Here is a 27,942-nt window from a genome sequence, read left to right as displayed (position 1 = left end):
GTTACATGAGAAACTTAAAATTGATCCCTGTTAAATTGAGATTTATAGTCTCTGTGTTAATCTATACAAATAGAAACATTTGCAGTTTTATCTTGCAGCTTGACCAGATTAAAAAAAAAATATTTATGCTAAAAGGAAGTAAAAATCTTTCACCTATCGTGTCTGCATTACTGCTGTTGAGCAGAATGTTTGCAGGGAGAGGAATTCCTTAATAAATTGGAGAAAATATTTTTAAGCCTGCTCTTTGCAAGTATTAAATAGACATATTAAATACTTTCAGATTTATCAATATATAAATTAAATAGATTCTGTCTTCACATCATAAAATTATTAGTGTTGTTGCCATAGCTGTTTTCCACTCTTAATATTAATTAGTCTAATTAGTGGTTGGAATTCATGTAGGCCCTTGATCACTTTCAAATATCTCTTTCGACAGATGTCAGTTACACTCAGATCTTCTCATGGCCCAGAAAGTGGCTTGGCTGTGAAGACAGGGGTTGAAACATAGCACACTTAGATTTGCCACCAAGCTGGAACAAGCACTGTCAGTAAATAAGAGCCCGTGTTTGCTACCCACTCATTCCAGCCTCTTCTGTCAGAAACCAGCATACAATTTGTTGGCCATCAATACACCCCAAATCTTATTATCTCTTCATCTCACTAACTAGGTGGTCGAGGTTGTGCTTTCCCTCAGGTTAAACATATCTGTTAAGGCAATATTTCTTTTGACTCTCATTCTGAGCCATAGGCAAGGGGATTAGAGATTCAGCTTTTAATTGTGCTTGTCTTTTTCTCTTACAAATGGAAATCATTCCATAGCACCTCTTGTGATATGAAATTGAAAGTTGGATTAAAGCATGTTTTTAATTCCTTACCAACCTTCCTGGTCAGAAAGGCACCTTGCCTTTCTGTGGGTGTACTTATCAGCCAGTGCAGGCTTTGGCAGCTGTGTAGTGTATGCAAATATTTAGTAATTTCAAAGCAATCCAGGCTTCACCTTCTAGAGAAGAACAGTAAGACCTGTTTTGTGGTTTTGTACACAATACAAAGAATTATTTAGCAATGTTCATTTATTTATCAACTTCAAATCTTTAATTTTTTGACAGATTAATAACTTCCTTCAAGAGTTTTAAATAAACATGATGTATTAACAAACAGACCAAGAGCCTACTTAAATTGTACAAACATATAAAGCAGGCTGCCTTGTCTAATGAAAACCTGATAAGAAAAATATCTTTTAAAAAAAGATTGTGTCTCAATTTCCAAGGAAATAATTTATCTTTATATATCCACTGGAATAACAGATGAATGGAGTCAGTCAGAGTTTAAATAAACCCCAATTATGCTCTGCCTGATAATTCGATTTTATCGACACTGTATATATTTACTTCTAGTTTCAATTATTTAATATTATAAATATGGTGTAGTTTGACAAAATAGGATTTGGTTTGTCCTTTTTTTTTAATTTCACCATAACTTCTGTAGATTAATATAATGAGGAAGAAATATTCCATGCAGAGGGGTTTGGAATTATAGCTTCAACAAATCTTAGTATTGTAGCTTTGCTGGGGTTTCAGCATCAGAGGTTGTGTATTTATGTAAGTTTAATTGATGTTTAAGAACAAGCTGGATTCATCCAGCCATAGTCACTTAGTTCAATACATATTCCAAACTGGTATAGGTTTGGGGCCAGAGGGCCCAATTCTCCACAGCAAAGATTGTTGTTTAGACAACTTTCCTGATGATTTTCAACTCTGATTTTCCAGACAGAGAAACAGGGCTGAAAGACCCACTTGCACTTGTGTTTCCCTATTGACAGAGTAGCGGGGTGAGCAAAATGTCACCATTAAACCACTATTGTAAATCTTCCAAACTTGTGCTCTGCACACCTAGGCTTCAGCTAGCAAGTGGCTCAGCATTTCTCAGGGGAAAATGAGCAGTGAACTCTCATCCATGCCTTCAGCTTGAAACCTCTGAAACAGCTCTGTGTGTCTACAGTGCAGGAGGGCAAGTCATGGCTAGGTGGAAGCCTGGGGGCCAGCAAGACTGGCCTGGCACACCTCTTCAATGAGTTTTCCAGGTAATCCCAGAGTTCCAACTCATCCTCCCACTGGGACACTGCAGGAAGCCCAGTCCCAGCCATTCACCTTCAGCAATCTCTGCATTCAGGCCTTCAGTGCATGTACCTCAGGGTTTATTGGCAGTGTTCAGTTTGCACTGATCATATAAAATAAAACAAAACAGTGGTATGGATTTATAAACATCCTCTAAGGAATATTATTAGATTTTGAAGTGCCTTAACAGGTTTAAGAGGTGTGTTGCATAGGAGCAGAAACAGAAGAAGCAAACCAAAGGAACAAACAATAACCAACAAAGCCAATGCTAAACTGTCAGGAAATATATGGACCGGTTTGTACAAGCAGAAAAGTACAAATGTTTCAAGGGGATCCCAAAGGTCAGGCAGCAGAACAAAATGTCTTTTCCTTTTATTTGTCAGAACAGTTTATCACTTTAATAAAAAAAAAATATTTCTGTGTTTCTTGAGTAAGCTTACAACAAAAATGACAGTTAGTACTTGTTTGTGGTAGATGTTGCATTTTGACCCTGCCAAGGTTGAATACTTTAAAGGAAGATATATATTTCTAACATTTAATTGTTTTTGAAAATTAGGTGATAATTTTTTGTTTTTTCTTAAATATAGAAGTTTCTTCTCTTCCATAGCTAGTGTCATAAATCAGTTACTGAAAAATCTTAGTTTAGAGGAAACCTGTTGTATTATGAAAGCTTTGTTGTAGAAATATTGGAATGCTATACCTTTAAAATATGGGCAATCAGTAAAACGCCATGCAATTCATTTTATGCTGAATTTAGAGTTCTGCTGTTTAAGCAGTCACACTATGTTTAGATCAATATTATGAAAGGAACATGTAAGAATTGAACATTTATTCTTTTAAAATATTGCATTAAAACTGTGGAAGATGTAGAAATAGTACATATAGGGCTTGAGGTAAGGGCCTAAGTAGGGTGTAATTTTGTTACCAGCATTAACTTGAACAATTTTTTCTTTAAGTCTAATAGCTCTGATTGTTTTTCTGTATTCAAAACAGCCTTGCTCCTATTTTCATTCAATTTATTTCATAGGGATGCCTTTATTCATTGTGGAAAAAGGAATTGCAAATTATAGGCACTGAAGGATTTTTAATTACTTACAATGGAAAGCCTTCAACAATGATTTCTTCCTTTTTTAAAAAACTGTAACTTTTATCACTCAACGTACTTCTAAAATTATAGCATTTATTTTGGTTTATATGTTTCATTTTGGAACAGACTGCATCATTTTGGGGAGAATTAGCTGAGAGATCAGAATTGCCAGATTGGACCAAAAGTTGTGCAGAGAGCAGTGGGAGAAAACACATGTATAACCATCCTACACAAAAATTAACACATCAACAAGGAGCTTAGAGGAATGAGAAATTTCAGAGACATGACAACACACACTTACATCAAGGGGGTTTTTTAGCTGTGTGCTTCCTTTTCAGAGTCTCTGTGGCTTATTTTGTCTGTTGCTGTTTCTATTAGATTTGTCACTTAAAATTCTCTCCAAATGGAATTTCATGAAATCCCAGAAGGCAAGGAGATTGGTAAACCTGCTCTAACTGCTCTAACAATATCATGAAACAGGGTTTGAATTACCAATACACCCGGGAATTCTAATGCAATTACGAGTGTTTACTTACACCATGTGTTTCTCACTGAGCCTCGGCTGTATCAGGATAAACCAAAGGGAGCTAATGTTTTATAGATGGTAAGACTCTGTTTGTTTTCAGTAGGGCTAAGTCTCCCAAAGCACTCAGACACACTAATTAAAGTAAACTGCAGAGGCCCATAATAAAATATATGTGTTTGGAGACTGTGAGATGAACTCCACTGGCTTATTAAAAGTCAAAAGAAAAATATACATTATTTATGACTTCAAAGGGACACATTGTGAGCTCCAGTTTATTTAAAGGATTAACTAAGCATTGGTTATTGGTGACCATCTGAACAGCTTTCCTTTCACAGTTCATTAGTTATGTCATATATGTGGGAAGTCATAATTTGGGTTTAGATCAAATATTATTAATCAACTAAATTATGGAGGGTACACCAACAATATTAAATGTAATCTTTAGGAAAATAACACCTCACAAATCCACTTTTCTCCAGTTGCCCAATTACATTTCAATACATAAACAAAAATCCAACAGATGTATGGCAAGTTTTATAGAGCTGACCATCTCTGGAGTGGGTTTGTGTTGGGGGTTTTTTTGCAATAAATACAACACATTAAAAATACCAAATGGAATTGGAAATGAGGCGCTTTGTAGGCCACCAAGGTCTTTGGGATATACAAGAAGTATAAATTCACTTACTGTGAGTACTGTTGTAATTTACCTAAAATGTTTCGTTTTTAAAAAAATTACCAGATATGTGGGAATGAGGGGGAACCCAGGGTTTCCAGTGAAAAGGGCACTGGGAGACAGTATTTTCTTTTCCATCTTTGTCAGTAGTGTACCTTGTGTATCTTTTTTCTCATTTTTCTAATAGTTCTAGTTGCACGGCTTTTACTTATGACTTAAAAGTTGTATGGAAAACATTTGGCCAAGCAAAGACAAGCAGAAGTACCCACACACATACATTCATGAGCTGGGAAGTGACATATTTTTATGTTGTCCTTCTGTCTCTCTGTCTCTCATGATAAGCTTAATACAACTCAGATTTTAAGGGAGGAGAAATGAAAAGATTCAGGTTGCTAGCAATAGAGCTTAAATCAAAGATTTCAATAAATTTTGCATGGGCAGTTAGGCATGTAGACTTTGCTGATATTTTAATTAAATTGCCTCTTAAAAAGTGTCGAAGTTTGGGGGTTTTTATGTAGCTGTTTAAATAACAAACTCAATTAAGTCAAGGTTACAAAAACATTTATTCATGTGCTAAGTATTTAATTCACAGGAGCTTTTTTAAGGCTGTTTGTATTTTCACTGACATAGTTTAGGAGAGCAAATGAAAATTGCAGTCCCTTTTGTTTTAAATATGATAGGCTGAGGTAGGGGGTTTTTTTAATATTGTTTTGTCATCTTTGGATCAACTAAACAAATATGCCAGCATTGGTACTGCCTCAAGCTTGTAGCTTTGTTTTTCTAATATAAACACTGGGGGGAAGAAGAATGGAGGCAACATGCTCTACAGCCCAAATCAGCATCATTCTGCCGTTCCACGGAACACTGTGAAATCCTAAAATTGAGGGAGACTTAGCTATCCTTCGTATTTTTCACTCACTGGATCAGCAAGCAGTGCTGTGTTTCTGTAAATAACATCTCCTATAAAATAAAATATTCAGCAGTGGAGGTCTGTTTATTGCTGCTTTCAGTTCAGTCCTTTTGCCCAAGCTACCAACAGGCAGTGGAAGTCCCTTTATTTAGAAATAAAATCTAAAATAGCAAAGCTTTGCCAAAGTCTGTACAAAATTTATAACTGCTGAACAACAGAATTCACAAATATAAGTATTAGGATATATTATGGATAATATATATTTGAATATTTAATATATGCAATGTTTTATTTATAAAGACTAAAAATCTCTTCCAGAGATCCCAAAATCCCATCATGCACCTGACCCATTTTACAACTACAGACGTGAGGAAGAACACCTTACAATGCTGGTTCTCACCTTTTTGGCTTCTATGATGGGTTTCCCCTTAGCACCTTTCCCAATCAGCTGACATAACTGAGATTTCCCCCAGGCATTTACCAACCTGGGAAGTGAAGGTGATCATGATTCCAGATCCCACCTTAGGCATGCATGGGTGAGTAACCATTTCATAAGACACAACTGACATGCCTTGAGTGGAGGTGTGCCTGACATTTCAGTACTCCTTCCCAGATGATCCTTCCCAGGCTTGTAGGGGGATCTGGATTTCTTGCCAAATGTCTTCTCTTTCTGCATCGTACATAAACAAATGGTCTCTCAGTTTTCTCCAGGGTTATATTTTTATGAAATCTTTAGATTTATATGTCCTGTAAAAGCAAGGCTTTGTTTTAGAAGCTGACCTACATTTAGAAAAAAAAAGGAGGAGAAAATCCTTTGAAAGGTTTGAAGCTGAAATACAGTAATTTTTTTAAAAAAAGTTTTTTGCAGATGGGTATTGCTCTGTTTTATTCAACTGTTTGGGGAAAAATTATGGTTTAACATAAGATGGTAATTTATCTCAGCCAGTAAACCTAAAGCTTCATCTTTAACGTAATTCTATCATTTGTATTTTCTTCAGAATGAAACAGAATTTTGGAGGTTGGACAAAGACACCTTTCAAAATATTATGCCAGTACTGCATCCTCTGCTAAGGACTAGTATACAATTGCAATTATTGTGCTCTTTCCTCCTTTATAGCACTCTATGGTGCAAATGACAGGAAAAGTAGTACTAGTAAATCTATAAAGTAATTTAAAACAATCAACATCTTGCAGGAAACTGGACTTTGTGGACCTCACTGTGAAAAATATTTTATTCAGGTTAGCTTCTAAACCTCAAGGCTCCACAAGAGTAGTGCTGTATGTATTTTGAATTAAAGTAATTGACTTGCTAGTATGACTAGAATAAAAGGGAACTGATTCTGATATAAAATATTTTACTATCTAATAGTGCATCATTTACAAAGACAAATTGTAAAATTATGAATGATTAATCTTGAAATGATCATTGAACTTAGAAACAACAGTAAATTTCAGAAGGTGGCCTTCAATAGATTAATGAGTGCTCCTGCCCTTTTCTATATCTGAAGCCTAATTTGTCTGAGGATGGCTTGTCTTTGAAGTCAGGTTTAATTTACTACCTACGAGTCCTTTAATAGATGTCTCCACAGCAGATATACTTAGATGGAAAATCTTACATCGAACAGGTTCACACCTTATAGATAGAAAGAATGCATTATGCCCCTGTCATAAAACTGATAACTGCAGTGTTATGAGGTTTGTTTTCTGACTTCCTCAGTAGTATGCACAGATGGAAGATCAAGGTCAATAGCTAATACAAGTTTCTTAAACTGTTAATTGATCATTAAATCGCAATGAAAGTAATCCAATTAGAAGTCTTCATACATTTGAATTTATGCTTCCCTCTTTGGACCAAGTAATATAAGCATAGCAAATTCCACTGGTAGAAAATTTTACCTTTTTATTTGGGATTTTTTTCCAATGTTGCATTGCATATTTTCCTGCTAGTTTTTACCTTATTTTTGTTATGGACTATGGTAGATATGTAAAAGAAGTTTACTAGGAGAAGGCTATTGAAGAAAAAATTATGTTGACTTATGAATTTATTTACTGGTTTAAGACCATAATGTGTCTTTACCTGGAACATATAATATAAAAATACTCTTAGAATTGCTGAGTGATTAAATGAATGTTAACTTTTTATATTTAAGCAACTGTAGAATGCTCAAACACAGAGAGAAAAATGATGCTCTTGGATTCAGCATCTAAGTTGCTGTGAATAGATGCTGTTCATTGTGTGTGATAAGTATTCAATTACATTTAATCCTTTTTCATCCATTGGAGAGAAAGGAAAAAACTAGTTCTAACTAGCATATTTTTTACCTATTACACCCTCAAATTAGAAATTAGGCTTCTGCTTATAATTAAGGTATTATAAGTGATAATGAGTAATGATAATTGCTGCTCATGTATGCTATGTATATGCCAATAGAACAACATCTGAGCTAATGTCAGGAAATTTGCCCTGATCATAGAAGCTGAAAAGGAAAAAGTGGTCTTAAGAATGCTTTCCAAGCTATTATTCACTCTAGATTATTTTATCTGGAAGCTCAATTATGAAACCCAGTAGGAGACTGATTGTAAAGCAGAAAACCTGACTCCACAAAGATGCATGGGCAAGCAGACAGCAGAAAAGAGTAAAGCTTATTTGCTTTCCAAATCCAGGAGTAACTGAGAATATATAGCTATACTCTCACAACAGATCAAGCACTCTGCTGAATCAGTAGCTGAAGCCACTTATGCAAACAGAATCTGGCAGAACAGCCCAGCCATGAGAAGATTAGCAGAGGTGAGCAACTTTGCCCCTTTCTTCTCTCAGAGCTGACTTGACATGAGAGTACAATTTAGGGAAAGTGAGATTTGGGCAAGATGTGTCATAGTGGAGCCTGGAAGACTGACTGCTTTATACCTTCTGGGTCGCTATTTCCTGTTTGCACAAATATGTTTATATATGAAGTTCTCACATGTTTATTTGGAGAGTCTTTCTTTACCCTTTTCTTTTGTGCAACACCTTCTGAAAGAGCTTTTGAGTACTTGGAAATCAGAAAAGAAACAAATTGACTTACAAGTTACTAGTTTATTTTTGAGGACCAGAATTAAAAGCATTTCTTTACTTCAGAGCCTGAGTATCAGAGGTAATCTTGACATTAAGTCTGGCTTACTTCAAATGTGTGCTTGTAGATCCCGCTCAAGTGAGAAATTTTACTTGGCTAAAATATCAGTGACATTCCTGTCTAGAAAACATGAAAAATTTCAGTTAATCAGGATTTATGCAGGCGAACTTTACCCCACTAAAGAATACTCAGTAAATACACAAATTGAAATGTGTTTATTTTTCTTAGAGTAAGTCAAAATATGAGTAGGACTCTATGTCACCTGTGAAGATGAGGCTGCAAATACAGGAGTGCCTTCTGGCAATTATTAGTAATGTTTCTTACAGAAATAATCAAAGTATTGAGTATTTTTTATTCCTAAATACATTCTAGGCAGAAGAGGTTGTCATATTTGGAAAGCGTCACCTTGTGTACCTGGTATAGTTTCTACCACAGTTACATGAAGGAATAGTGTTGAGATGTTCCTGGTATCTGGTGCTGGATACTTCTGGGACAACCCAGCATTGCTCGGGGCATGAAAAATGCTCTGCCAGTCTGTGGGTCCTGTGCCTGCACTCTGCACACCTTGTGCATTGTCAAGTCCCACTGGATTCCCTGTTGGGCATTCTGCTCAGGGAAGAGTCTGCTTAGCCAGCCAAATGCTGTCATGACAAATCCTTTGTTTTTATTCTATTATGAGAAAATTGTACTTTTTTCCCAGATAATTTCTGGTCTTAGATAGTTGTCAAACTCTCTAATGATTTTCATCTTGCAGATTCATTACATAATTTTCTAGTTATTCTCTCAGATTTTTCCACTTATAAGAATGTAAATTGGTTTACTTTTCTCCAGTGGATTGATATCTCTACAAAATTGATACCTTCCCTGCCTGGAAGATGGATTGCTAACTTTGTTGAATTATTTTCTTTATCATTAGTGATAAACACATCTTTCTTTAAATATCACAAACGTTCTTGGTCATTGTTTTGCTGATGATTATTACTTATAGGAGGTATATTGCCAGCTAAAATCTAAATATTTTGGCATACTGCTTAACTTTCATATTTCTGTGTTGTATCCATCTGCATCTTCTCTAACAATAAGGTCAATGGCAATGCCAAACAGGAGCAGTGAGATTGCATCCTGATTAATTCCTAATTTTGCATTCTGGAATCGTTGTGTTCCAATAGAAAGGGGTGAATAATTCATTGTGAACAATTGACCACTGTTTGCCTGTTTTTCTAAATGGCCCACAAGCCGATCATGTTTCAACAAAACCATTTCTTTGATTGCATTTGCTCCACACCACTTCTTCATGCTTCCTGTTCTCAAAATCAGAGATTCCCAGCATCACTGCTGTCATCTCCCTGCAGAAATAGTTTTATTTACTCTATTTTCTTTCCAGATGCATGTGCCACGTACACTTCTCCTTTCTGATTCACAAACGCTAAGTAATTAAAAATGACCCCTGAAAGAGTGAGAATAAATGGGCTGTCATGGTGTGTCAAATGCATTGCCAGGTCTAACAAGGTCATGTGTCTGAGTTGCCTTTTGACATCCCTAGATCTTAAAAACATCCAGGAGTACCAACCTGTCATGGTTATGTTCATTACCTTTCCTTTCTGTGGCATGATTCTGTCACTTAATTTTGAGTCATATTTATTTTTCCCTCTGTAGTATCCCAATGAACACAGGATGTAATGATGTACTTGATGTTAGAGATCAAAAGGACACTTTACCACAGAAATACTGATATCTGTTCTTCCTTAGAATTGGCTACAGACATCTATTATCTGTTGAAAAAGCTGATAAAATTTAAAGAAAATCCAAATGTTCATTTAGTGTGTTTGAAACTTGGTGCACAGAAAAGATTTGATTTTGTTGTTTTCTTCACTGGTTAAATGATCAAAAACATTAGAACTCTCTGTAAAAAATATTTTGGGGGGAACTCTGTCACTACTAGGAGTATATTTTTTCTAGATCAATTACAGAAATTAATTGTAGAATATATAAGCTGCAATACAAATTTTCCCCTTTTAATTAATATTCACTCTTGTCAACGCAAAACCATTCCACAACCCCTTATAGTGAATAAATTCCTATGTCCATTTATCCTGTCTCTATCACTACCAGAAACAGAAAATACATATGTATATATATAAAAAATGATGTATATAAAACTGAGAATTGCAGTTTCCTCCACTAGACAGAACTTTTTCCACTCAGTCCTAAGAATATCCTTGTCCCCGAGCCTAGGCAAAATTCAGTGGTTTTTTACTCTTTCATGATCTAGGAGACCTAAATTTCATCCAGTCATGAAGATATTAGAGCTGCTTCTCATGTTTGGTTGGGTAACAACTGAAATACACAACCTGTTTTCTTTTAATGTTTGTCTGCGTAAATTCATACTTTGCCAGTCAGCCCAGCTACTTAGTGATTTAGAGCAAGCAGCATTTCCTCATGTCACCATGGAGTATAATCCTTAGTATGGAGTAAAACCAAACACATATTTGTATGTATATGAAACACATATTTCTCTACATCCATGAAATATTTAGAGTGAGGCTACATCATTTGAGGTCACTGGGGGGAAAAGACCTAACAAAGAGCTGTTTCTGAACTGTGACAAGAAGAGTTCACAGGCATCTTGCCAAGTTTACCACTGTTTAGCCAACAAATCTGGAGAGATAATAATTTAGGACCTTCAGTATGTGAGGAAGGAGATTAGGTAAAGTTTTGGCTTTTTTCAGCAGTTCATTCTGGCAGCCATTCATTGAATTTGTGTGGCATTAGAAGACTGGATTAACATGTTTTGTCATGCTTGTGTACCTTCCATGTGAGTGAATATTTCTCAGATTTGTTTCTTGGCAAACTTTTGCTTTGAAATTGTAGATCAGGTAAGAAAATGTTTCTGAAAACTGGACCTAGAATCAAAGGACTTCTGTGTAAATTTCTCCTATTTAATTCAAAACCGGGGAAATTTACAAACAGTGCCTCACTCCATCTGAACTCCAGCTCAACTTTTCCATCAACTGTGAATTCAAGCCAAACCCTATCCCAGAGCAACTCCCTGCATCACAAGCATTCAAGCCATGTAACTTGAGCCCTCTCTAAATAAATCTTCCAGTGAAGCCATTTTGCTTTGTTTTCAGAATTTGTAATAATCGCTTCACGCTATTCTAGTACCTCTACCTACGAATGAAATATGCTAGATTTTTATTTGTGGAGATAAAGTGTATTCCTCTGAGAACAGCAACCGTTTTTTTCCAAAATGACAAATGCCCAGTGTGCAAAAAATCATGAAGCATCCCTGTGGCTTTCTTGTGGTGAGTAGTCCTTGAAATATTTCACAAAGAGGAGTAACTCATACTACCTCCTCAAAGACAGAGAAGTAGAGGACAGTTACATTATTTGATCAGCTTGTCAGGAGAGCTGGAGACAGGGAGTGCCTTGACAAACTTGGATTCTGTGCCAGTACCTGTGACCATGCTGCCTCAATTCACATGAAGCAAGTTGGTGCACATTTCCTGATACACAGATAGTCAGAAGCAGCATGCAGGTATAAACAGTGAAACAACTGTGCTTTCTGTTCAAGGACAAGCTTCTTTTTCCTCTTAAAATTTTCCACAAAATAGTCTGACATTTAAAACATCATCCGGGATATCTGGAAATGTGCAAAATGAAAAAAAAAATGGGCTTATTTTCTCTTCTCCCACTGCTAAATACATAGTTTCCCCAACCACATATTAGGCCATTTCTGAGGTAATACATATAATTCAGTGACAAATCCACTTCAGCCTTCATAATGCCCTTCGTTTTTACTTCAAAACATACACTGACTCTCATGGATTTGTACTATTTAACACCCAGATAAAGGTAAGCTGCCTTTTTTAATAACTGTGGATTACATTTTCTCGTTACATGCTCTGATTCAATTGGATTTTTCACTGTGAGCACATTTATTCCAGAGAAAACAGCAATGCCAGTGTGAGAATAATTATAGTTATTAGAAAGGTAAACAACCTAAAACAAAAACTAACATCAACAGAAATTAAGTTACTGCTTCAAAGGCCTGCTTTTTCCTTCCTTTTTCAGAAGTATCTCTACATTCTTTTCTTTACAGGTATGTTATTTGAAACAATAGAGTCAGACTATTTGGTGAGACCTTTCCTACTAGACTGGGGCACTGCCAAAATTCTTCCACAGAGGTGACTACCAGTGCAGAGGAGAGCTTCCACGCCCTTCAGAATTAGGGCTGTTCCTTGCTAGTACCCCAAGGGGGATGAATTTGTGGTGAGATAATACCCCAAACTCCTCTCTGAACATGGAAGGCCAAGTCTCTTTAAGGGGATACTGCAGCGAGCGGTTGTATTTCTATACAAAAACTGCAGAAGTTCCAGTAACTTTCCAGCCCTCATAGGAGTTCTGTGCTTAAAGTGAAATTTGCCAAGAGGTCTGGTGTCCATCCAGCTCCATCTAGCTTGAACATGCTGCAGTACTGGGGACTAAAGCATCAAAGCATATAATATGCACTATTAATGTTAGAGTACATCTCTCTCCACTTAGGAAAGCTTTTGACAGTATAGCCAAGTCCTATTGAGGGAAGCAGCAGCTAAATGTGCACCAAACTGGGGAGTTGCTGAAACGCTTTGGCTGAACTGGGGCCTTAGATGGTCGTTGCTCTTTCATATGGGCAAAAAAGGTCAACCCATTAAAATGTGTACTTTAAATGGCTTCTCCACTGAAATTCATCTGAGAAGATTTACACACTCTAATATATTTTGAGATGTTCCTCTGGGCAGAATACCATGCAGCCTGCACACCTGTCCTGCTGGACAGATGATCTCCAGGGGAGAAGAGCTTGTAAAGATCTGGTTATTTGTTTAGCCACCCTGTCTCAGACATATGGAATTATATAACCTTGTTTTTGTAGGATTACTTTGCTAAAATAATATGAATATCACGTTTTTTCCCTCTAAAACATATTACAATATAATGTTGCCCTGAGAGAGAAAACGGGAAGATGTGCAGCTCCTCCTGTTTCATTTCCTGCTTTCACGGATTGTTGTGTTACTAAAATATTTTTATTACAGAAGAACTTGAAGCAATATACATTGTTTGTCAGAGGATTATTTATAGTCCCTTTAAGCTGAATTTCTGTAATGAAATCCATTTACAGACATTCCACAGTGCCCTATGGTTACTTGCTTATGCAAATGAAATGTGACCCTTGAAATAAGCCTCTTGCCCTTGCTGTCACCCTCCTTGGCTTCAAAGGTCTGCAGACAATCGCTTCTTAAGTGAGTGGGGCTTTTTATTTGGTTTTGAGTGGGAAAAGAAGAAAATGAAAAAAGAAAAACCTTTGCATTGCATGGTGTTCTTGCAGAGATTCATAGTGATTGACTGGTTTTGTGAGATAATACTCATTTATTTTAGATGTTAATAGGAACCCTGCACTTATAAACATTCTTCTTAGATTATATCCTTTTACAAGTGAGAGTCTTATATAACAATTTTGGAAATATTCAAGTGATTTAAGTACCTAGATTTAGAAGAAATCTTAGGTCTTCTTCCTCAGTTGCACTTTGAATTCCAAATTCAGATATCTGGTTTTAAATGTTGTACTTCTGGGCACAGATGCACAGTTTCAGCCTGACATACCTGCAGAGACAATGCTACAGTGGCCTGTAGGAAAAAAAATATTAAAAAAAAAAGTGAAATCCTGCTCTATAAAAATGCTTATTTTATGACTATGCTTGCAGCAATCTACACTGATAAAAATCAAAAATGGCTGAGTGAACAATGCAAAACAATGCAATAGATGCAATAGATGTAGTACAGAAAAAATATGACGATGCAACTATTTCAGAGATGTAGAGAGAGCAACTTTTAACAAAAATTAGTTATTCTGCATCTTTAATTATTATCATCTTCTGACAGAAAACTCAAGAGAATGGACCATATCACAATAATAAGGGCTATATTTACAGTTAATTGCACAACACAAGCACTCCATTACTTGTATTTCATATGTTTCTGCAATCACTGGCAATATATTAAAATTCAGCATGCGACATCATGGCATTGACAATAATAGTTTTATGATACTTATTTTAAAATATTCCTAATAATTTATGGTCTCTGAAATTAAGTAAAACAGGCATAAAAATAATGAAACATTTTGACTGCAGAGAGTTCTGTATGGATAGGAAGATTAAGGAAAATGCATCTTGAGATGGTTAGTTGCATTCTTTTCAAAGAGGAAAATCTCAACAAAAACCAGTGGCGAAACCACTTCTTTCTCATTTTGATGTATGACATCGATAAATAAAAGAAACTGACTTCAAATAACCAGGCTGTCAACAATGATGGTATCTCAGCTATAGTACTTGTCAGGAGCCCAGTAGACTTCCTTATCAACTATCTAGTTTCTTTTTAAGTTTCATTGTAAGTAAAGTTAACTACCTGGAATTATTATCCACTTATGGCAGTTGTGGATATCTCATTTACTTCAGCATTACCAGAAAAGCAGTGCATGAGAGTATAGACCATTTTGCTGGATCTTATTATTTATAGGTGATTCCAGCTGGTTTTTATTACAAAATATTTGTATCTTAAGGCCATGTTGAAGATAAGTAGACAGTTGTGACCCCACATAATCCTGAGGCCTTTTGCAGCAAGTGGGGCTCAAAAAACAAAAAGTGAGGCAACAGCTGAGATTAGCTGAATAGAGGACTGCAGCCCTGCATACATTTCATAACCTGTGCAAGGACATGGGGGAGAGAAATTTCCATAACTCTATGGACTCAGTGCTTTTTACCTTTGCCTGGGCTTCCTCCAGTCACCACAGTAATTCAATGCCATTGTCCCTGGACCAGAATGGACAATATTTCCCCAGATTCCAATTATTCCCCATTCTTCTGTGATCAGCAAGTGTCAGCAAAATGAGCTCCCAACTCACTCTATTGTTTGTTACCCCAGTCTAGAATTGGGTCTGGACAGAGGGTCTAAAATTTCTATCTCTATGACAAGCCACAGAAACATTGACAGAAAAAGCAGCTAGAAAACTAAAGAGTGGGGAAAGAGGCACTTGGTTCTGTTAATCCATTCAAAATATGAAACCACCTCAGAGAAGGAAGAAATTGGTAGGATAAAAGTGGTATGGAATGAACATTGGTTCTTTTGTTTTAGGAATTAAAAATTAATTACCCTGAATTATGATTATTATAATAATTATAGGGAAATTCTTCCATGAACGAATTACCTTTATTTCTGCATCTTCCACAGGATTCTCCTGAGTAAATGTGATAGGAAAGTCATTTTACAAGCAGATTTTTCTACTTTGTCATTCACTTTCTAAAAGTACAACAGAGAAAAACGAGGTCTAATTTGTAAAAAAAGTGAATATGCACAAGTGTATCTGAATTCCGAGCTAGACGTGACTGTAAAAGAGAGAAAACAATCCTAGTACACTGCAAAACCAAGAGCCAGTGTCTCAAAGTCGGATAAGCACATGAATGGATATTGTTACCTCACATTCACCTCCCTTTGCAATGACAGGTCAATATTTGTGATACAGCTGGATGCAGTATGGGTAGGACTATGAGGAAATAAATCATTCAGAATACATATCAGCTCAAGAATGACATTCACAATAACAATGCCTAGAGCTACTCACTCAACAGTGACACTCAGACTAATGCCATATTGTATGGCTATAGGAGAGCTGAAGAAAAGTTGTACAGATTTTCAATAACTTTTGTGTCAAGACAGGGCCTCAACTTCCTTGGCATATAAAATCTGTATAAATACTTCCTGGTGAGTAGGTTGGCACAGCAGGCTTTTAAGGTCCTGTAGAGTGAGAATGCATGAAGACATAGATCCTGGTGAGCTCAATTATCTTCTCTCTGTGACTTCTACATAGGTTAGAGTTGTGGGTATCTGTGTCAATAAAAGCACGATCTCCTGCTGTTTATGGACAGATCCCATGAAAATTAATTGCAAATTTAGTATGATTTCAGTGTCAGACTTGGTTTTCTTCCATTAAATTTAAATACCTCATTCATTAAGAAATGCTTAGTTCCTATTTGAAATATGTCTCTTCACCTGACTGTGTTTCATCTGGGATTACTTCCTTGCAATGAAGTGTGTCAATATGATCCCCCAGAGTACAAGTGCTTACTTCCTTTTCAGGAACAGTACAGATGATATGAGTGTTCATTCTCCTGAATGCTCATCAGTCAGGTGAAGTGGAGAGTTGAGATACAGGCTCTTAATTCTCATAAATATCATGGAGTTCCCACTTGAGTTAGCTAGCTGGCTAGATGCAATAAAAATTAAGAGTACAAATGCTGCACATACTTCAGCTGGCAGCCACCTGCTTTATTGCAGAAAACAGGATAATCCTTTTGTCTGATGAAAGTACTTCACCACTTTCCCACAGTTCCCTTTGTGCTCCACAGAAGCCAACAAGTTCTCCTGCAGTTTCCTGGAGATAAAAAAAAGAAATAGAGAGCCTCCTTTTTATAAAGGAAAAAAGCTGCAGTCTACCCCTCAAAGCTTTAGCTCCCCACCAGGCTTGTTCTGAATCCCAGTGGAAGGGAGGACATACACACAGCTTTATGCTATATGGGTGAACCTGCTGCCCAATATCTAGAGTTAATCACCAAAGCTAACCTTGCAAGAGAGACTAAACTGGGATTTTTTTTTCCATCCATCATCTTTAGGGATTACTATTTCTAATCAAAGAATGCCTATAAAGTATAAAAAAATGGCTTAAACCAGCCTTTTGCCCTCACCAAATTCTATAAAACCTGTCACTGAATGACATACCACACAGATATAAAATTCCTTTTTTAATATGTAGGCTGGGAGGAGGAGAAAGAATAGAGTTCACAGTGACAGAGCTCTAAGAGAATCTCAGAATTACTTTTTCTTCATATTTTCAGCACTCATTTCTTTTAAACATTAAGCAGAGGTACAGAGTGTAAAACCAGCTGTGCTTATTTCTATACTGCAAAGTTTGGTTAGATTTGAACTCTTTGTACTGAAACATACTCATCTTTCAAACATATGTTATTCTTATTTTTTTTTTTTTTCAAAGTCTATGGTCTCACCCTAGCAAAATACCATTTGTGTGGATCAGTGGGGTTTGTTGCCTGGGTAAGGACTACTGTGTCTTTGTTACAGAGAAACCCAGCTGAGCTATTTATGCAAGCAAGGACTATTTGCAAGTAATTTTCAGGATGCAGCTGCACTGTGAAAAGTATTGTATAGTCTATAAAAATAGTGGGTATGCCTCGTAATCACAAAGTCCTAGTATGTTTGCATGGAAACTTCACTAATGTCCCTACATTGTTTCTTATGACCTCACAGAGGAGCAATGTGCTTTCAGGAAGTCTATTCCCAGAGCTTGCCAGGGTCTGACATTTTAATCATGGAAAGCAATTCATCTTACTTTCAATACTAACTTAAGGATGACTTAATCAAATGGCAAAAATGTACCTAATGGTGCTTAATTACATGCCTAGAACAAATGAAAAAAGATATAGTTGATAAAATGTAACTGAACTGAGAAAATCATTGTAACACAAGAATTATTCCATCATCTTTGAATCAATTTGGACATTTAAGATTGACCTCTTGGGAAAGACAAGTTTTTTCAGTGAAATACAGGTCGGATACTTAGTATTTCACTTTTTTAAATGTTTTATTTCCATTCCAAGTTCTATTTTACCTTAGAGAATATTATATGAAATAACATTGTCATGAAACTATGAAGTTATATTTCTGCTTTATAGTTCCAAGACAAACTAACCGATTTTTAAAGACATTGGTCCCTTGTTTGGCTGAAGTTTTGGGGTTATATTGTTTAAAAATCCTGTATTTCCAGCGCTCTTAATGTGAAACTTTTCATATTTTCCTGAGTGGAAATTATGGCTAGAACATTAAACAACAAAACATATAACCTATAGATCATTATCCCAACATATTCCAAAAGTACCTTTATTAAGGAAAAAAAAAAAAACAAACAAACCTTGGCTTCCACATATAATGTTACTAAAAGCTAATAAAATTTTATATGCAAGGGGGTTTGCATAATGATCTGTGCACTATGCTGACTACACTGGTGTGGTATCAGAACACTGAACTCTTCCAGAGTAAAGCTGGGAACTAGTTTGAAAAAAACCAAATTCAAACATTTTGACTATTTACTTGTTTACCGATAGGACTAAAGAAAAAAATATGGCTATTTTACATATTGACCAGGAAAGAAGGTATCGGTCTGCTCTGCTGGCTTTCAGCACAGAGAGGTGTGTTTGCTGCATGGGCAGTCAAGGATATTACCGGATCTGGGGCAGGGCTGTTCCTGGCTGCAGAATATCAGGGAGAACTACATCAGTTTATGTTGTGTCAGCGTCTGATGTGCATGTAGATCTCACAGACTTCATTTCAGCAGCTATGCCTCTCAAGAACTCTTATTCTTGATCTGAGAAATACCATACCAGTAAAAGACGGTTTTGAGCAGGTAATAATCTTAGTTTATCATTTGGGATGACTGATTCAACACTACTGTTATTAAAAAGGATATTATTTGCCTGCTGGACAATCTAAGACTTAGTATACATTTCCTGGGTGGCTCTACTATCGTAAAACATTTAATTCCCTATTGGTTTTGCTATATTTAAAGTTTTCTATTATAGAAAATTATTTTTCTGGGTTATAATAATGCTATTTACTACTAGTATATGGTATTAGAGAGAGAGAAAGAGCAAAGGAGAGACAAATAAATTAATACCAGAATGAAATGGGCTGTGTTTAAAGCTCTGAGAAGCTAAACACATCTCTAAATTGAAGGTAAAGAGTTTCAAGTGCTCGGCTACTTCTGTAATGCTCAAACTCATCTTGCTCAAATTGACATGTCTGCAGTATGAGAAGCTGCTCCAAGATCCTTCCTCTTTGTTGAGCTAGGTGAGAGCATAGACTGATTTCCTCCTAGACCACCCAACTGCATTGCCTCCGTTTCACTTGAAGCTCCCTTCCCACTGATGGTGTCATGGTCACACCCTAACATCTGCTTCATCAGCAGTACTGGCATGTGAACAGCCCTTCACCGTATTCTCATAGTCATCAGATGACCACAGCCCAGCCCTGGATTTGTGCTCTACCCTCTAGTGGAGAAAATCTCCTCCTCCTCCTGCTCTATAGTACCTAGCTGATCAAAACCTTAGCCCTTTGTGGCATTAAAAACCTGCATCTTAGATGCATACAGAATGGATCAAAATTTGCATGAAAATTAAAAAACCTGCATCACTAGCACAGGTCATCTTAAAAGAGAATAGTATTAGTAACAAAACACATAGTAAAAAAGGGGGGTTCCACAATTCAGGTAGCACCGTGATGGATTAAATATGTTAGGAAGAAATTCTTAACTGTGAGGGTGATGAGATACTGGAACAGGTTGCCCAGAGAAGTTGAGGATGCTCCATCCCTAGAAGTGTTCATGGCCAGGCTGGATGGAGCTTCGAGCAACCTTCCCATGACAGGGAGGTTGAAATGAGATGATCTTTAAGGTCCCTTTCAATTCAAACCATTCTGTGACTTTATTATTCTAAGAATTTTGCTTTAGATGTCTTTGTATGTGTTTATGTTTTCCAATTACTCTTACCAGTAGCAATCAATGACTTACAGAGGGTTCCTTAGATAAGACTATGTAGTAGTATATTAATTTAAATATAATTTTCAAATTACTGGTCAGATATATGTGACAATATTTTTGTTAAGCATTAATTTTCTAGAGATTCCTTACCAAAGGACTGACAGTCCCTTTTTAGTCACTTGTCATCAGCTTGACATTTGACAATAAGTTTTATCACAATACAGTGTGAAAAAGAAGGTAGCCAGCGCTGTGTAGTTAGTAAGCAAAAAGAAGAGCTTATGCATCATAGCTGTCCTAGCAGAGATTCAATTCTTCATTATATATTTTGGTCAGTCTAATGCTTCTACATCTTCTGGCTTCAGAGATGTTTCTCAGAGAGTTGCAGATCCAATGCTTCTAAATGGAAAATTAAGTAAAACAAATCGGGGCAGGTTTTTGTCAAGACAGATATTGGGACTGTTCAGAACAGCAAAAGGAATCATTGTATGAAATAATAATAGTTATAATTACTATCATTCCTTATTAAAAGTAAGGCGACTATAGTTAAGTACATATTTCATAGTTCCTCACAAGCAAATATCATTCTCAAATTGTACCAAAACAGGGCAAATATGTGTACTTCAGCAACCTTCAAGGGTTAAAATATCATGACATATTATATATATACATTTATACCAAAAGCCAGAGGGATAGTAGTCCCATTTCATAATTGCTATGGCATTTTATGGAACTTCTGCCTCTTTATGGTTCTGTGACTTCTCTCATTCAGGAAGGCCAGAATAAAAAAAAAAGGTCAAAATAGATGTCAGCCCAAGCAATTATGAGAGAGAGAACTTGGACATGACCCTGAGATTAGAAATGGTGACCTGTCACAGTAACAGGGGAAAACCTGCCATGCTCCCTTTATGTCAAATACAAACTACCATGGCAGGCTTAAAATGTGCTCTCATTTATTTGCATTTTAATCTCTTTTACCTCTAATATTGGGCTTTCCTTCTCATCTTCTCTCTTCTGCCGCACGCAGATGGCTCAGATGGCAGAAGATAGGCAAAGAGTTTAGGATATCCACATCTCTTGCAAAGAAAGGTCTTGGGAAAATGGATCAAAAACTTATTTGTCTGGACACAAGAACCAGAAATAACACAGTAAGGAAATTGTGGCCTGACTCTGAACACCACAAGAAATATTCTAGGGTTCCTTGAAGGTCAATGATATCTTGATCTCAGGCACAAAACATCCTAAAAAACTATGTAAATAGGATGTAAGAAGAACCTGAACGGAACAAGGTTTGGAAGTGAAATTTTCCTTTTTTTTCATATTAAAGGTTTAATCATAATAACATAGTGACATGTCTTTCTATTTTTTGTTTGTTTGTTTTATTTGCAAATGAGATATTTTAAAAGTATTTTGGTTTTTAAACATGGTTTGAATTAACTACGTTATCTTTGGACTCAATTGTTTACATTGAGAAGCATTGTCTCAGCAGTACATCTTTTATTTCATGGTTGACCATCTGTGGAAAGAGTATTGTGGAAGACGTAAAGTTCATTTTCACTGATAAAACATGAGGCCATGCTAATAGGAACAGTGGGATGAAGTGTTTAACTATCCCATGAATCAGAGATCTAGCAGCAGCGTGGCAAATTCTCAATAGGGGCTGGGTTTTCTGCTTGCCATTCTTTACCCAAAGAGAGGGCCATATTCTCAGAGGTCATGGCCACCAGAACTCTGATATGCAAAGTACCAATGCTTTCATGGTATAGAGTCGTCCTTTTTCCAGAGAAAAATATTTGGTTTCTTTACTATTCAGCATATTAAAATGTTTAGTGACAGGGTTTATGGTGGTTGCACTTCAAAAGTTTCTTTGCCTCCAGGCTATTCCTATGTCAATTTTTTTTCCTATCTCAAAGCAGAAAAGTTCCATTTGACATCTGTACATGCTTTCTGTAAACAATCAATATTCACTATGCAGAAGGGCAGACATTACTTTATAACTTTTTTACATTCTGGAAATTAATAAAGTAATGTTCATTAGCATTAGCATTGTGTTGCTAAGTCTGATTTCCTAACAATGATCAAAGCTATGAACAAGTAAGATTAGATCTGCCCCCTCCTGCATCGCTGGGACAAGTTTATGGTTATTCTAAAAGATGCAGTTCGGTTACAGAAGTCCTGTTTGCTGAAAAACAAATGTCTGGAGATCGAACATCTTAGAAGTGGTATTCTTGATAAATTTAAACATTGCCCTCTGTAGTCTGAACCACAGATGTATGTGACTGCCTGTGGATGGTATAACCTTTTTGCCCTGCTTCAGAATAGCTGCTATGCTAGGAATAGGAGATAGAGGAAAAGCTGTAACAAAAATCAAACTTAAAAATACAAGCTAGGTCTATTGAAGTGTTAGAGATAGAACTTAAGAGAAAAGTTATATGGGTTACATAAATTTCTAGTTGGTGTTCTGCTGTTCTCCTGTGTTCTCTTTTACTAGGGTAAGGCTTATAATTACTGTTGAAGGTCAAGGGTCTTTTTGCTGTGTAACACTGTTGGCAGAGAGTCAGTCATCTTTTTCTCTCTATCTCTCTATTTATCTACTGCTTGCAAAACTTCATGTATGAAAATGCACTGCCATATGAATATATGCTATATAAATAATAGGACAAAACCTGCCGCTGTCATTAAAGGAAAGAAGAGTAGCTACTTTAAAAAAAAATCAATTCTGTTCTTGATTTTTTTTCTATTGCTACCTTTCCCAGATTTTGAAATCTTGACCAATGCACATTTCTAGACAGCTCTCTGTACCTGTATCAAAATAGCTGCTCAGCTGCACATACACTTCATAAATGTAAAGTTACTTCCTGTTTGTAGCTGCTGTACTTTTGACTGCAGCATGTCTCTGGAATGTTGCCTAGGAAATGGCTATCTGATCCCTGTTTGGGGCACACTCTTCTTATACTTGCTATCATGTCAAAAGACAGAAATAAGTATTTTTATCAGTAACATTTGAACCTCAATTTGGATATTGCACATGGAATGTAACTGAGATTCACAACACGTGTTGTACTCTTTTCTTCTTCCAGAATTTCAAATAAGAAAATATAAAGTTAAGAAAATATAAAGTTAAGAAAATATAAGATCAGAGGATCTGTAGAGACCATCTCGAAATTTCTGCCCTTAAGAAGTGCTTCTACGCTTTGACAGGAACATCTAATATGCAGTTTATAAAAATAAGCATCCTTCCAGTTGCGTTGTGAGCCTGAATCTACACTCAGAACATTCACTGTGATTTTTGTCTGATCATCAGTGGATCACACAATAGGGAAACCAGAAATACTGTGTCCTTCCAAACCTGCTGTGAGAAAAGTATGACTTGAAAATATCTATGTGACTGTGGGGGTAAGGACAGGACCACAATCTGTATAAAAGGCAATAGATACCATAATTAATCATTTTGATCCCTTTATTTTGCAACCAATACTCTTGAAATATGTCTTTTTTTTCCTGGACTTATATAAAGAAATGGCACTCAAAAGCTCTTTGAATTCTATCACTTATTGCTACTACTGGGAACAGCATTGAAAAAGAAATATATATGTATGAAATATAGGACACTGATATAGAATAATTGCAAAGTAGGTAAAAGAGCAGTGTGTTGGCAGCTGGTGGTTTAAAACTGGCAAAATTGATCTTGCAGTTTTATAGGTCTGTCTGTAGAAAAAAGAGATATAACTTCTTTGACTCTTAGAAGTCATGATTTCTTTTAAGAAATCAGACAAGTGGGTGCAATTTTTTTCTTGAAAGCAAAATTTTATTTTGATCATCCAACAGCCCTTTTAAAAGTAAGCCTTCTACCTAAATATGCAAATTAACTGTTGTTTCAGGATAAAACGCACACAACCTTATGTGATACCCATTTTTACAAAGTATGTATTTGTTTTATCAGGTGGGGAGTGGAAAGGAATAATGAATGTAATAATCCTACATTCATAAAGTCTGAAACGAAATATATGGTTCATAGCAACCAAATTTTTGCAAGCAGCATAACTTTTCAGTTATAGTCATTATGAAACAACACAAACTCCTGTAAAGTAACAAAAAAATTATAGTATGGAGAGAAACAGCCAAATATCTTTCATGAGCAAGGTGTGTAGTAATAACTCAATATTTCAATATTTTTATTTCACAATGCAGTTAAATATGAATTTAAAGAGCTAAGCTACCTACAGCAGTAATAGGTGGTGAGGCAGCTCTCCAAAGCAGCCTAGCTGAAATACCTATCATTAGATTTTGATAGCCAGTGGGCAAGACTAAGCCCACAGTGGAAAGACTTCTTCATTCCTCTATTATTTGGATTTTTAATGCTTATTGTCATCTCCACAACAAAAAGAATGACAAGCCTGGTCGCTGGATTTTCCTGCTATGACTCAACCATGGGTCTAGTATACCAACCTCAGCATGATACTGCAAGCAAAATCAAATTTCTTTCTTTATTGCATTCTATTAAGTGTCATTCAACTCCAAAACTGTCAAAAGCTCTGTGGGAGGTGCACCAGATAGCTTCACTGGATGTTGGTGAAAACTCAGGGAGAAGAGAGGGACTATTTCATCAATATTCAGTGGTATGTTCAATTCTCTCAGCTGGCCCCACATGTGCATGGAAAATTGGAAAGAAGCTAGTCCAATAACCAGTGGAGGGAAGAAAGAGATTAGAGAGCCTATGGAGAGTCTGTTAAGATGATAAAGGAAAGAGTTTACCTGGAAGTATAGGAGTGGCTGGTCAAATATATGGATAGAAAAAGACCTTTGGAAAGGCATGAGAGACACAATCAGGTACTGATTCTCTGCCTGAAACTTCTAAGTATTGTTACAGTGAGAGGACACTGTGAGAAAATCCCTCTTTCTGTAGCACAGCACTCATGTGGGAAAGGAAAATAAAAAGGCAGACTTGTCAAAGTAGCTGAAATAATTTTGACTTCAAACTACATTCTGGAAAGTGCCAACTATATATGTCGTTAAACCCACAAAATTTAAGTCTACAAAGAATTGAATTTTTCACAAGTTAAAATAACAGCATTCTGTTTAAAGAGTGAGACATGTTACTCACCATACTGCACTACTTCAGGGGCCAGAACATGTACAATGTTGTATTTACATCTGAGTTGTAATTAAATGCACGATGCCCATCAAAGTTTCTTTCTCCTATGTATTTCAAATTAGAAAAGGCATGGATTTTTTTTCTAATGAATGCTGAAAAATACAAAGAATGATGAGGTTTCAGCATTGGTTAAAAGAGAGATATTGTTCATCAGACAGAGTAAATCACCCAGAACTGTTGCCTATGGGATTCTGATTAAAGAACTTTCCTTAAACTAAGTATTTTCTGGAAAAAAAAGAGCAACAAACTGGTACCCACATTTGGCTGGCTTACTTTCATTCATACCTAGAGCCTCAATATCCATTTCTAGATAAGACTAAGTAGAGGTTTTAAATTGAAAAGTCATCATTGTAAGATAAAAACTCTTCTTTTTCTGATACTATAAAACACATGCCAAATAGCCTGTTTTCCAGCAAGTAAAAACTTTCATAGAGGTGTAACAACAGGTATGGTTCTACATACAGTGAAGTATAGACATCTTTGTCGACCTGGAATCACTTATTTTTTCAGATGAAATCCAGCAATGACAGTGTCATCTGCCACATACCTGGGGAATCTGTGAGCAGTGGATTAAAATATAGTATAATTGGCTAGGTAATGCCATCTTCATCCTTCCTGCTAATAGAACTGAATCATGTCAGATACACGGTCTTGGGTTTGAACTTTGGATCCAAATCTTTTTCCAAAGATACTTTTATTAGAAATCTATGTGTGGGCATGAAGCTCACAAGGAAGAAGTTTGTAGAATATTTAATGTCAATTTAAAGAATTGCAGATGACATTGACAGTTTGGTTAGTTGGTTCTAGTGAATTCTCATGCACATCAGGCCATTGAAACTATCTATTGGTTGCTTTAAAAAAAATTTTAAAAAATTGCAAAGTTAAACAGTTACCAGTTACCATAAGGCCATCAAATGTTGCAAATATGAATACAGATTTGTTAGGGATGTTGGGGGACACCACACCACGTTTTTTTAGTGGTTCTTCCGACTAAAAACAGTCTTTGCTTGTGATAATGCCATTGACCCTGACCCTATTAGAAGACTCACCTTTGGCTTATAGCACACAGCTCAACCTGCAATCAATTACACCCAAGCAAGCTGTCAGTGGTTGAGAGTGTTGCACAAATTGTTTATCTTAATGTTTATCTGAAAAATATTCACAAAAGCTGAGATGGTGAATCACATACCGTCAAAATAAACTTCTGGTCAGAGATTATTAGTACAATAGCATTTCTTTTCTCTTTATAATTACTAGAAAATCTTAACAGTTTTGCTGAATGTATGACCAGTGAAATCTATGGAGATATTTTCAATTACTTAGATTTGCAGTGTGCTCTGAACAGCTATTTCTTCCTTTCCACTTTTCTCTTTCCCCACTTTAATCTCCCAAGGACAACAGTTATTCAGACCTGTGGATATCACTAATCGAAGAGGTCTTATAGAATTATGAAAATTATATGACAGAGCAAATGAGATTTTTCAGGACTGTTTTGAAAGAAGAAAATGAAAAAAAAAAGAAAAAGAAAGCACAGTAGTGCAGTAGATTGCTGATATAATGACAAGATTCAGTATGATGAGCAGATTGAAAAATGAGAAATTAGTAGATTGCTCTTCAATAAATCCAAATAACCACTGATTCACTCATTTGCTGAATGAATCAGAGCAAACTATCTCAGTGGTGAGAAGACAAGCAAACTCTGCAAGACATACTAGAACATGCAGAGAAATGATCTCATTGCCTCCACCCAAAGGTGAAGCTAAGGCTTTTAAACTTCCTTGAGAGCACTGGGCATGACAGGGAAGTAGATGAAGCAGAACGTTTCCTGTCAAACATAGATCTTCCTGTTGTGCTCTGCATCTTCCTTGTGTTTAAGAATGGATTCCCACAGTGTAGGCTGCATGACTCTGCCTTAGCTCTGTGCACAAACTGGGACACCACGGAAAGCCAGGAGGCTGCTGGCAGAGCTGCTGTAGTGTGTGGTACCAGTTCTCTGATTTGTGTACTGACTGGCTTCTCTCAGTAGACCCTAAGCAGTTAATTGTCTTTTATTCAGCAGTCATTTCTGTCACTGTACCCTATTGTTATTCACCTCAGTGCTGGCAAATTAAATCAGAGTAGGAAACTGCTGCCAGATATTTTTTGTGAAGGACATTGGCCAGAATCCAGTGCCAGAAAGACCAAAGGTACAGGTTAAAATCTCTTGTAAACTTCAACTGTGTGGCCTTGCATGCATCCAAATTCAGAATTTTCTTTGAGATTGCTGACAACCCTTTGACCAAATTATCCTTTTATATCACCTGGCTATTCCAAATGTTGGCAATGACCACTGGACCTTCTCGGTCCTGTGTGTGAAAATAAAAGCAATTTTTGTGGTCCAAAATTTAAAGTATTGGTAGGTACATTTGATGCTAGTTATCCTAAAGAGTAAAGACCACCTTAGGTATTGTTTCTTCCTTTGTTTTTGTTTTGAGACTTGATGAAGCCTCAGGATTTAAGTCTGATATTTAGAGAAAGTGTAGATGGTGTTTTGAATTATTTATGCACTGCTCTTTAAAAAGTTTGATAAAAAATTAGCTGACAGCTTGTTATATGAATATAAGCAGGTAAGATTTATTTTTTTGATGACAGCACTGAAGCTTGATTAAAATATCTTTATTAAACTAGTACAACTGAAAAAAAAAAAGGTAGCATGTGCTTGTATGAGAATGTAGTTTATTACAAAGCAA

Source organism: Zosterops lateralis, assembly GCF_965231275.1.
Source record: "Zosterops lateralis genome assembly, chromosome: 5".
Taxonomy (NCBI): domain Eukaryota; kingdom Metazoa; phylum Chordata; class Aves; order Passeriformes; family Zosteropidae; genus Zosterops; species Zosterops lateralis.
The sequence above is the reverse complement of the archived record's forward strand: the minus strand, read 5'-3'. Positions refer to the sequence as shown.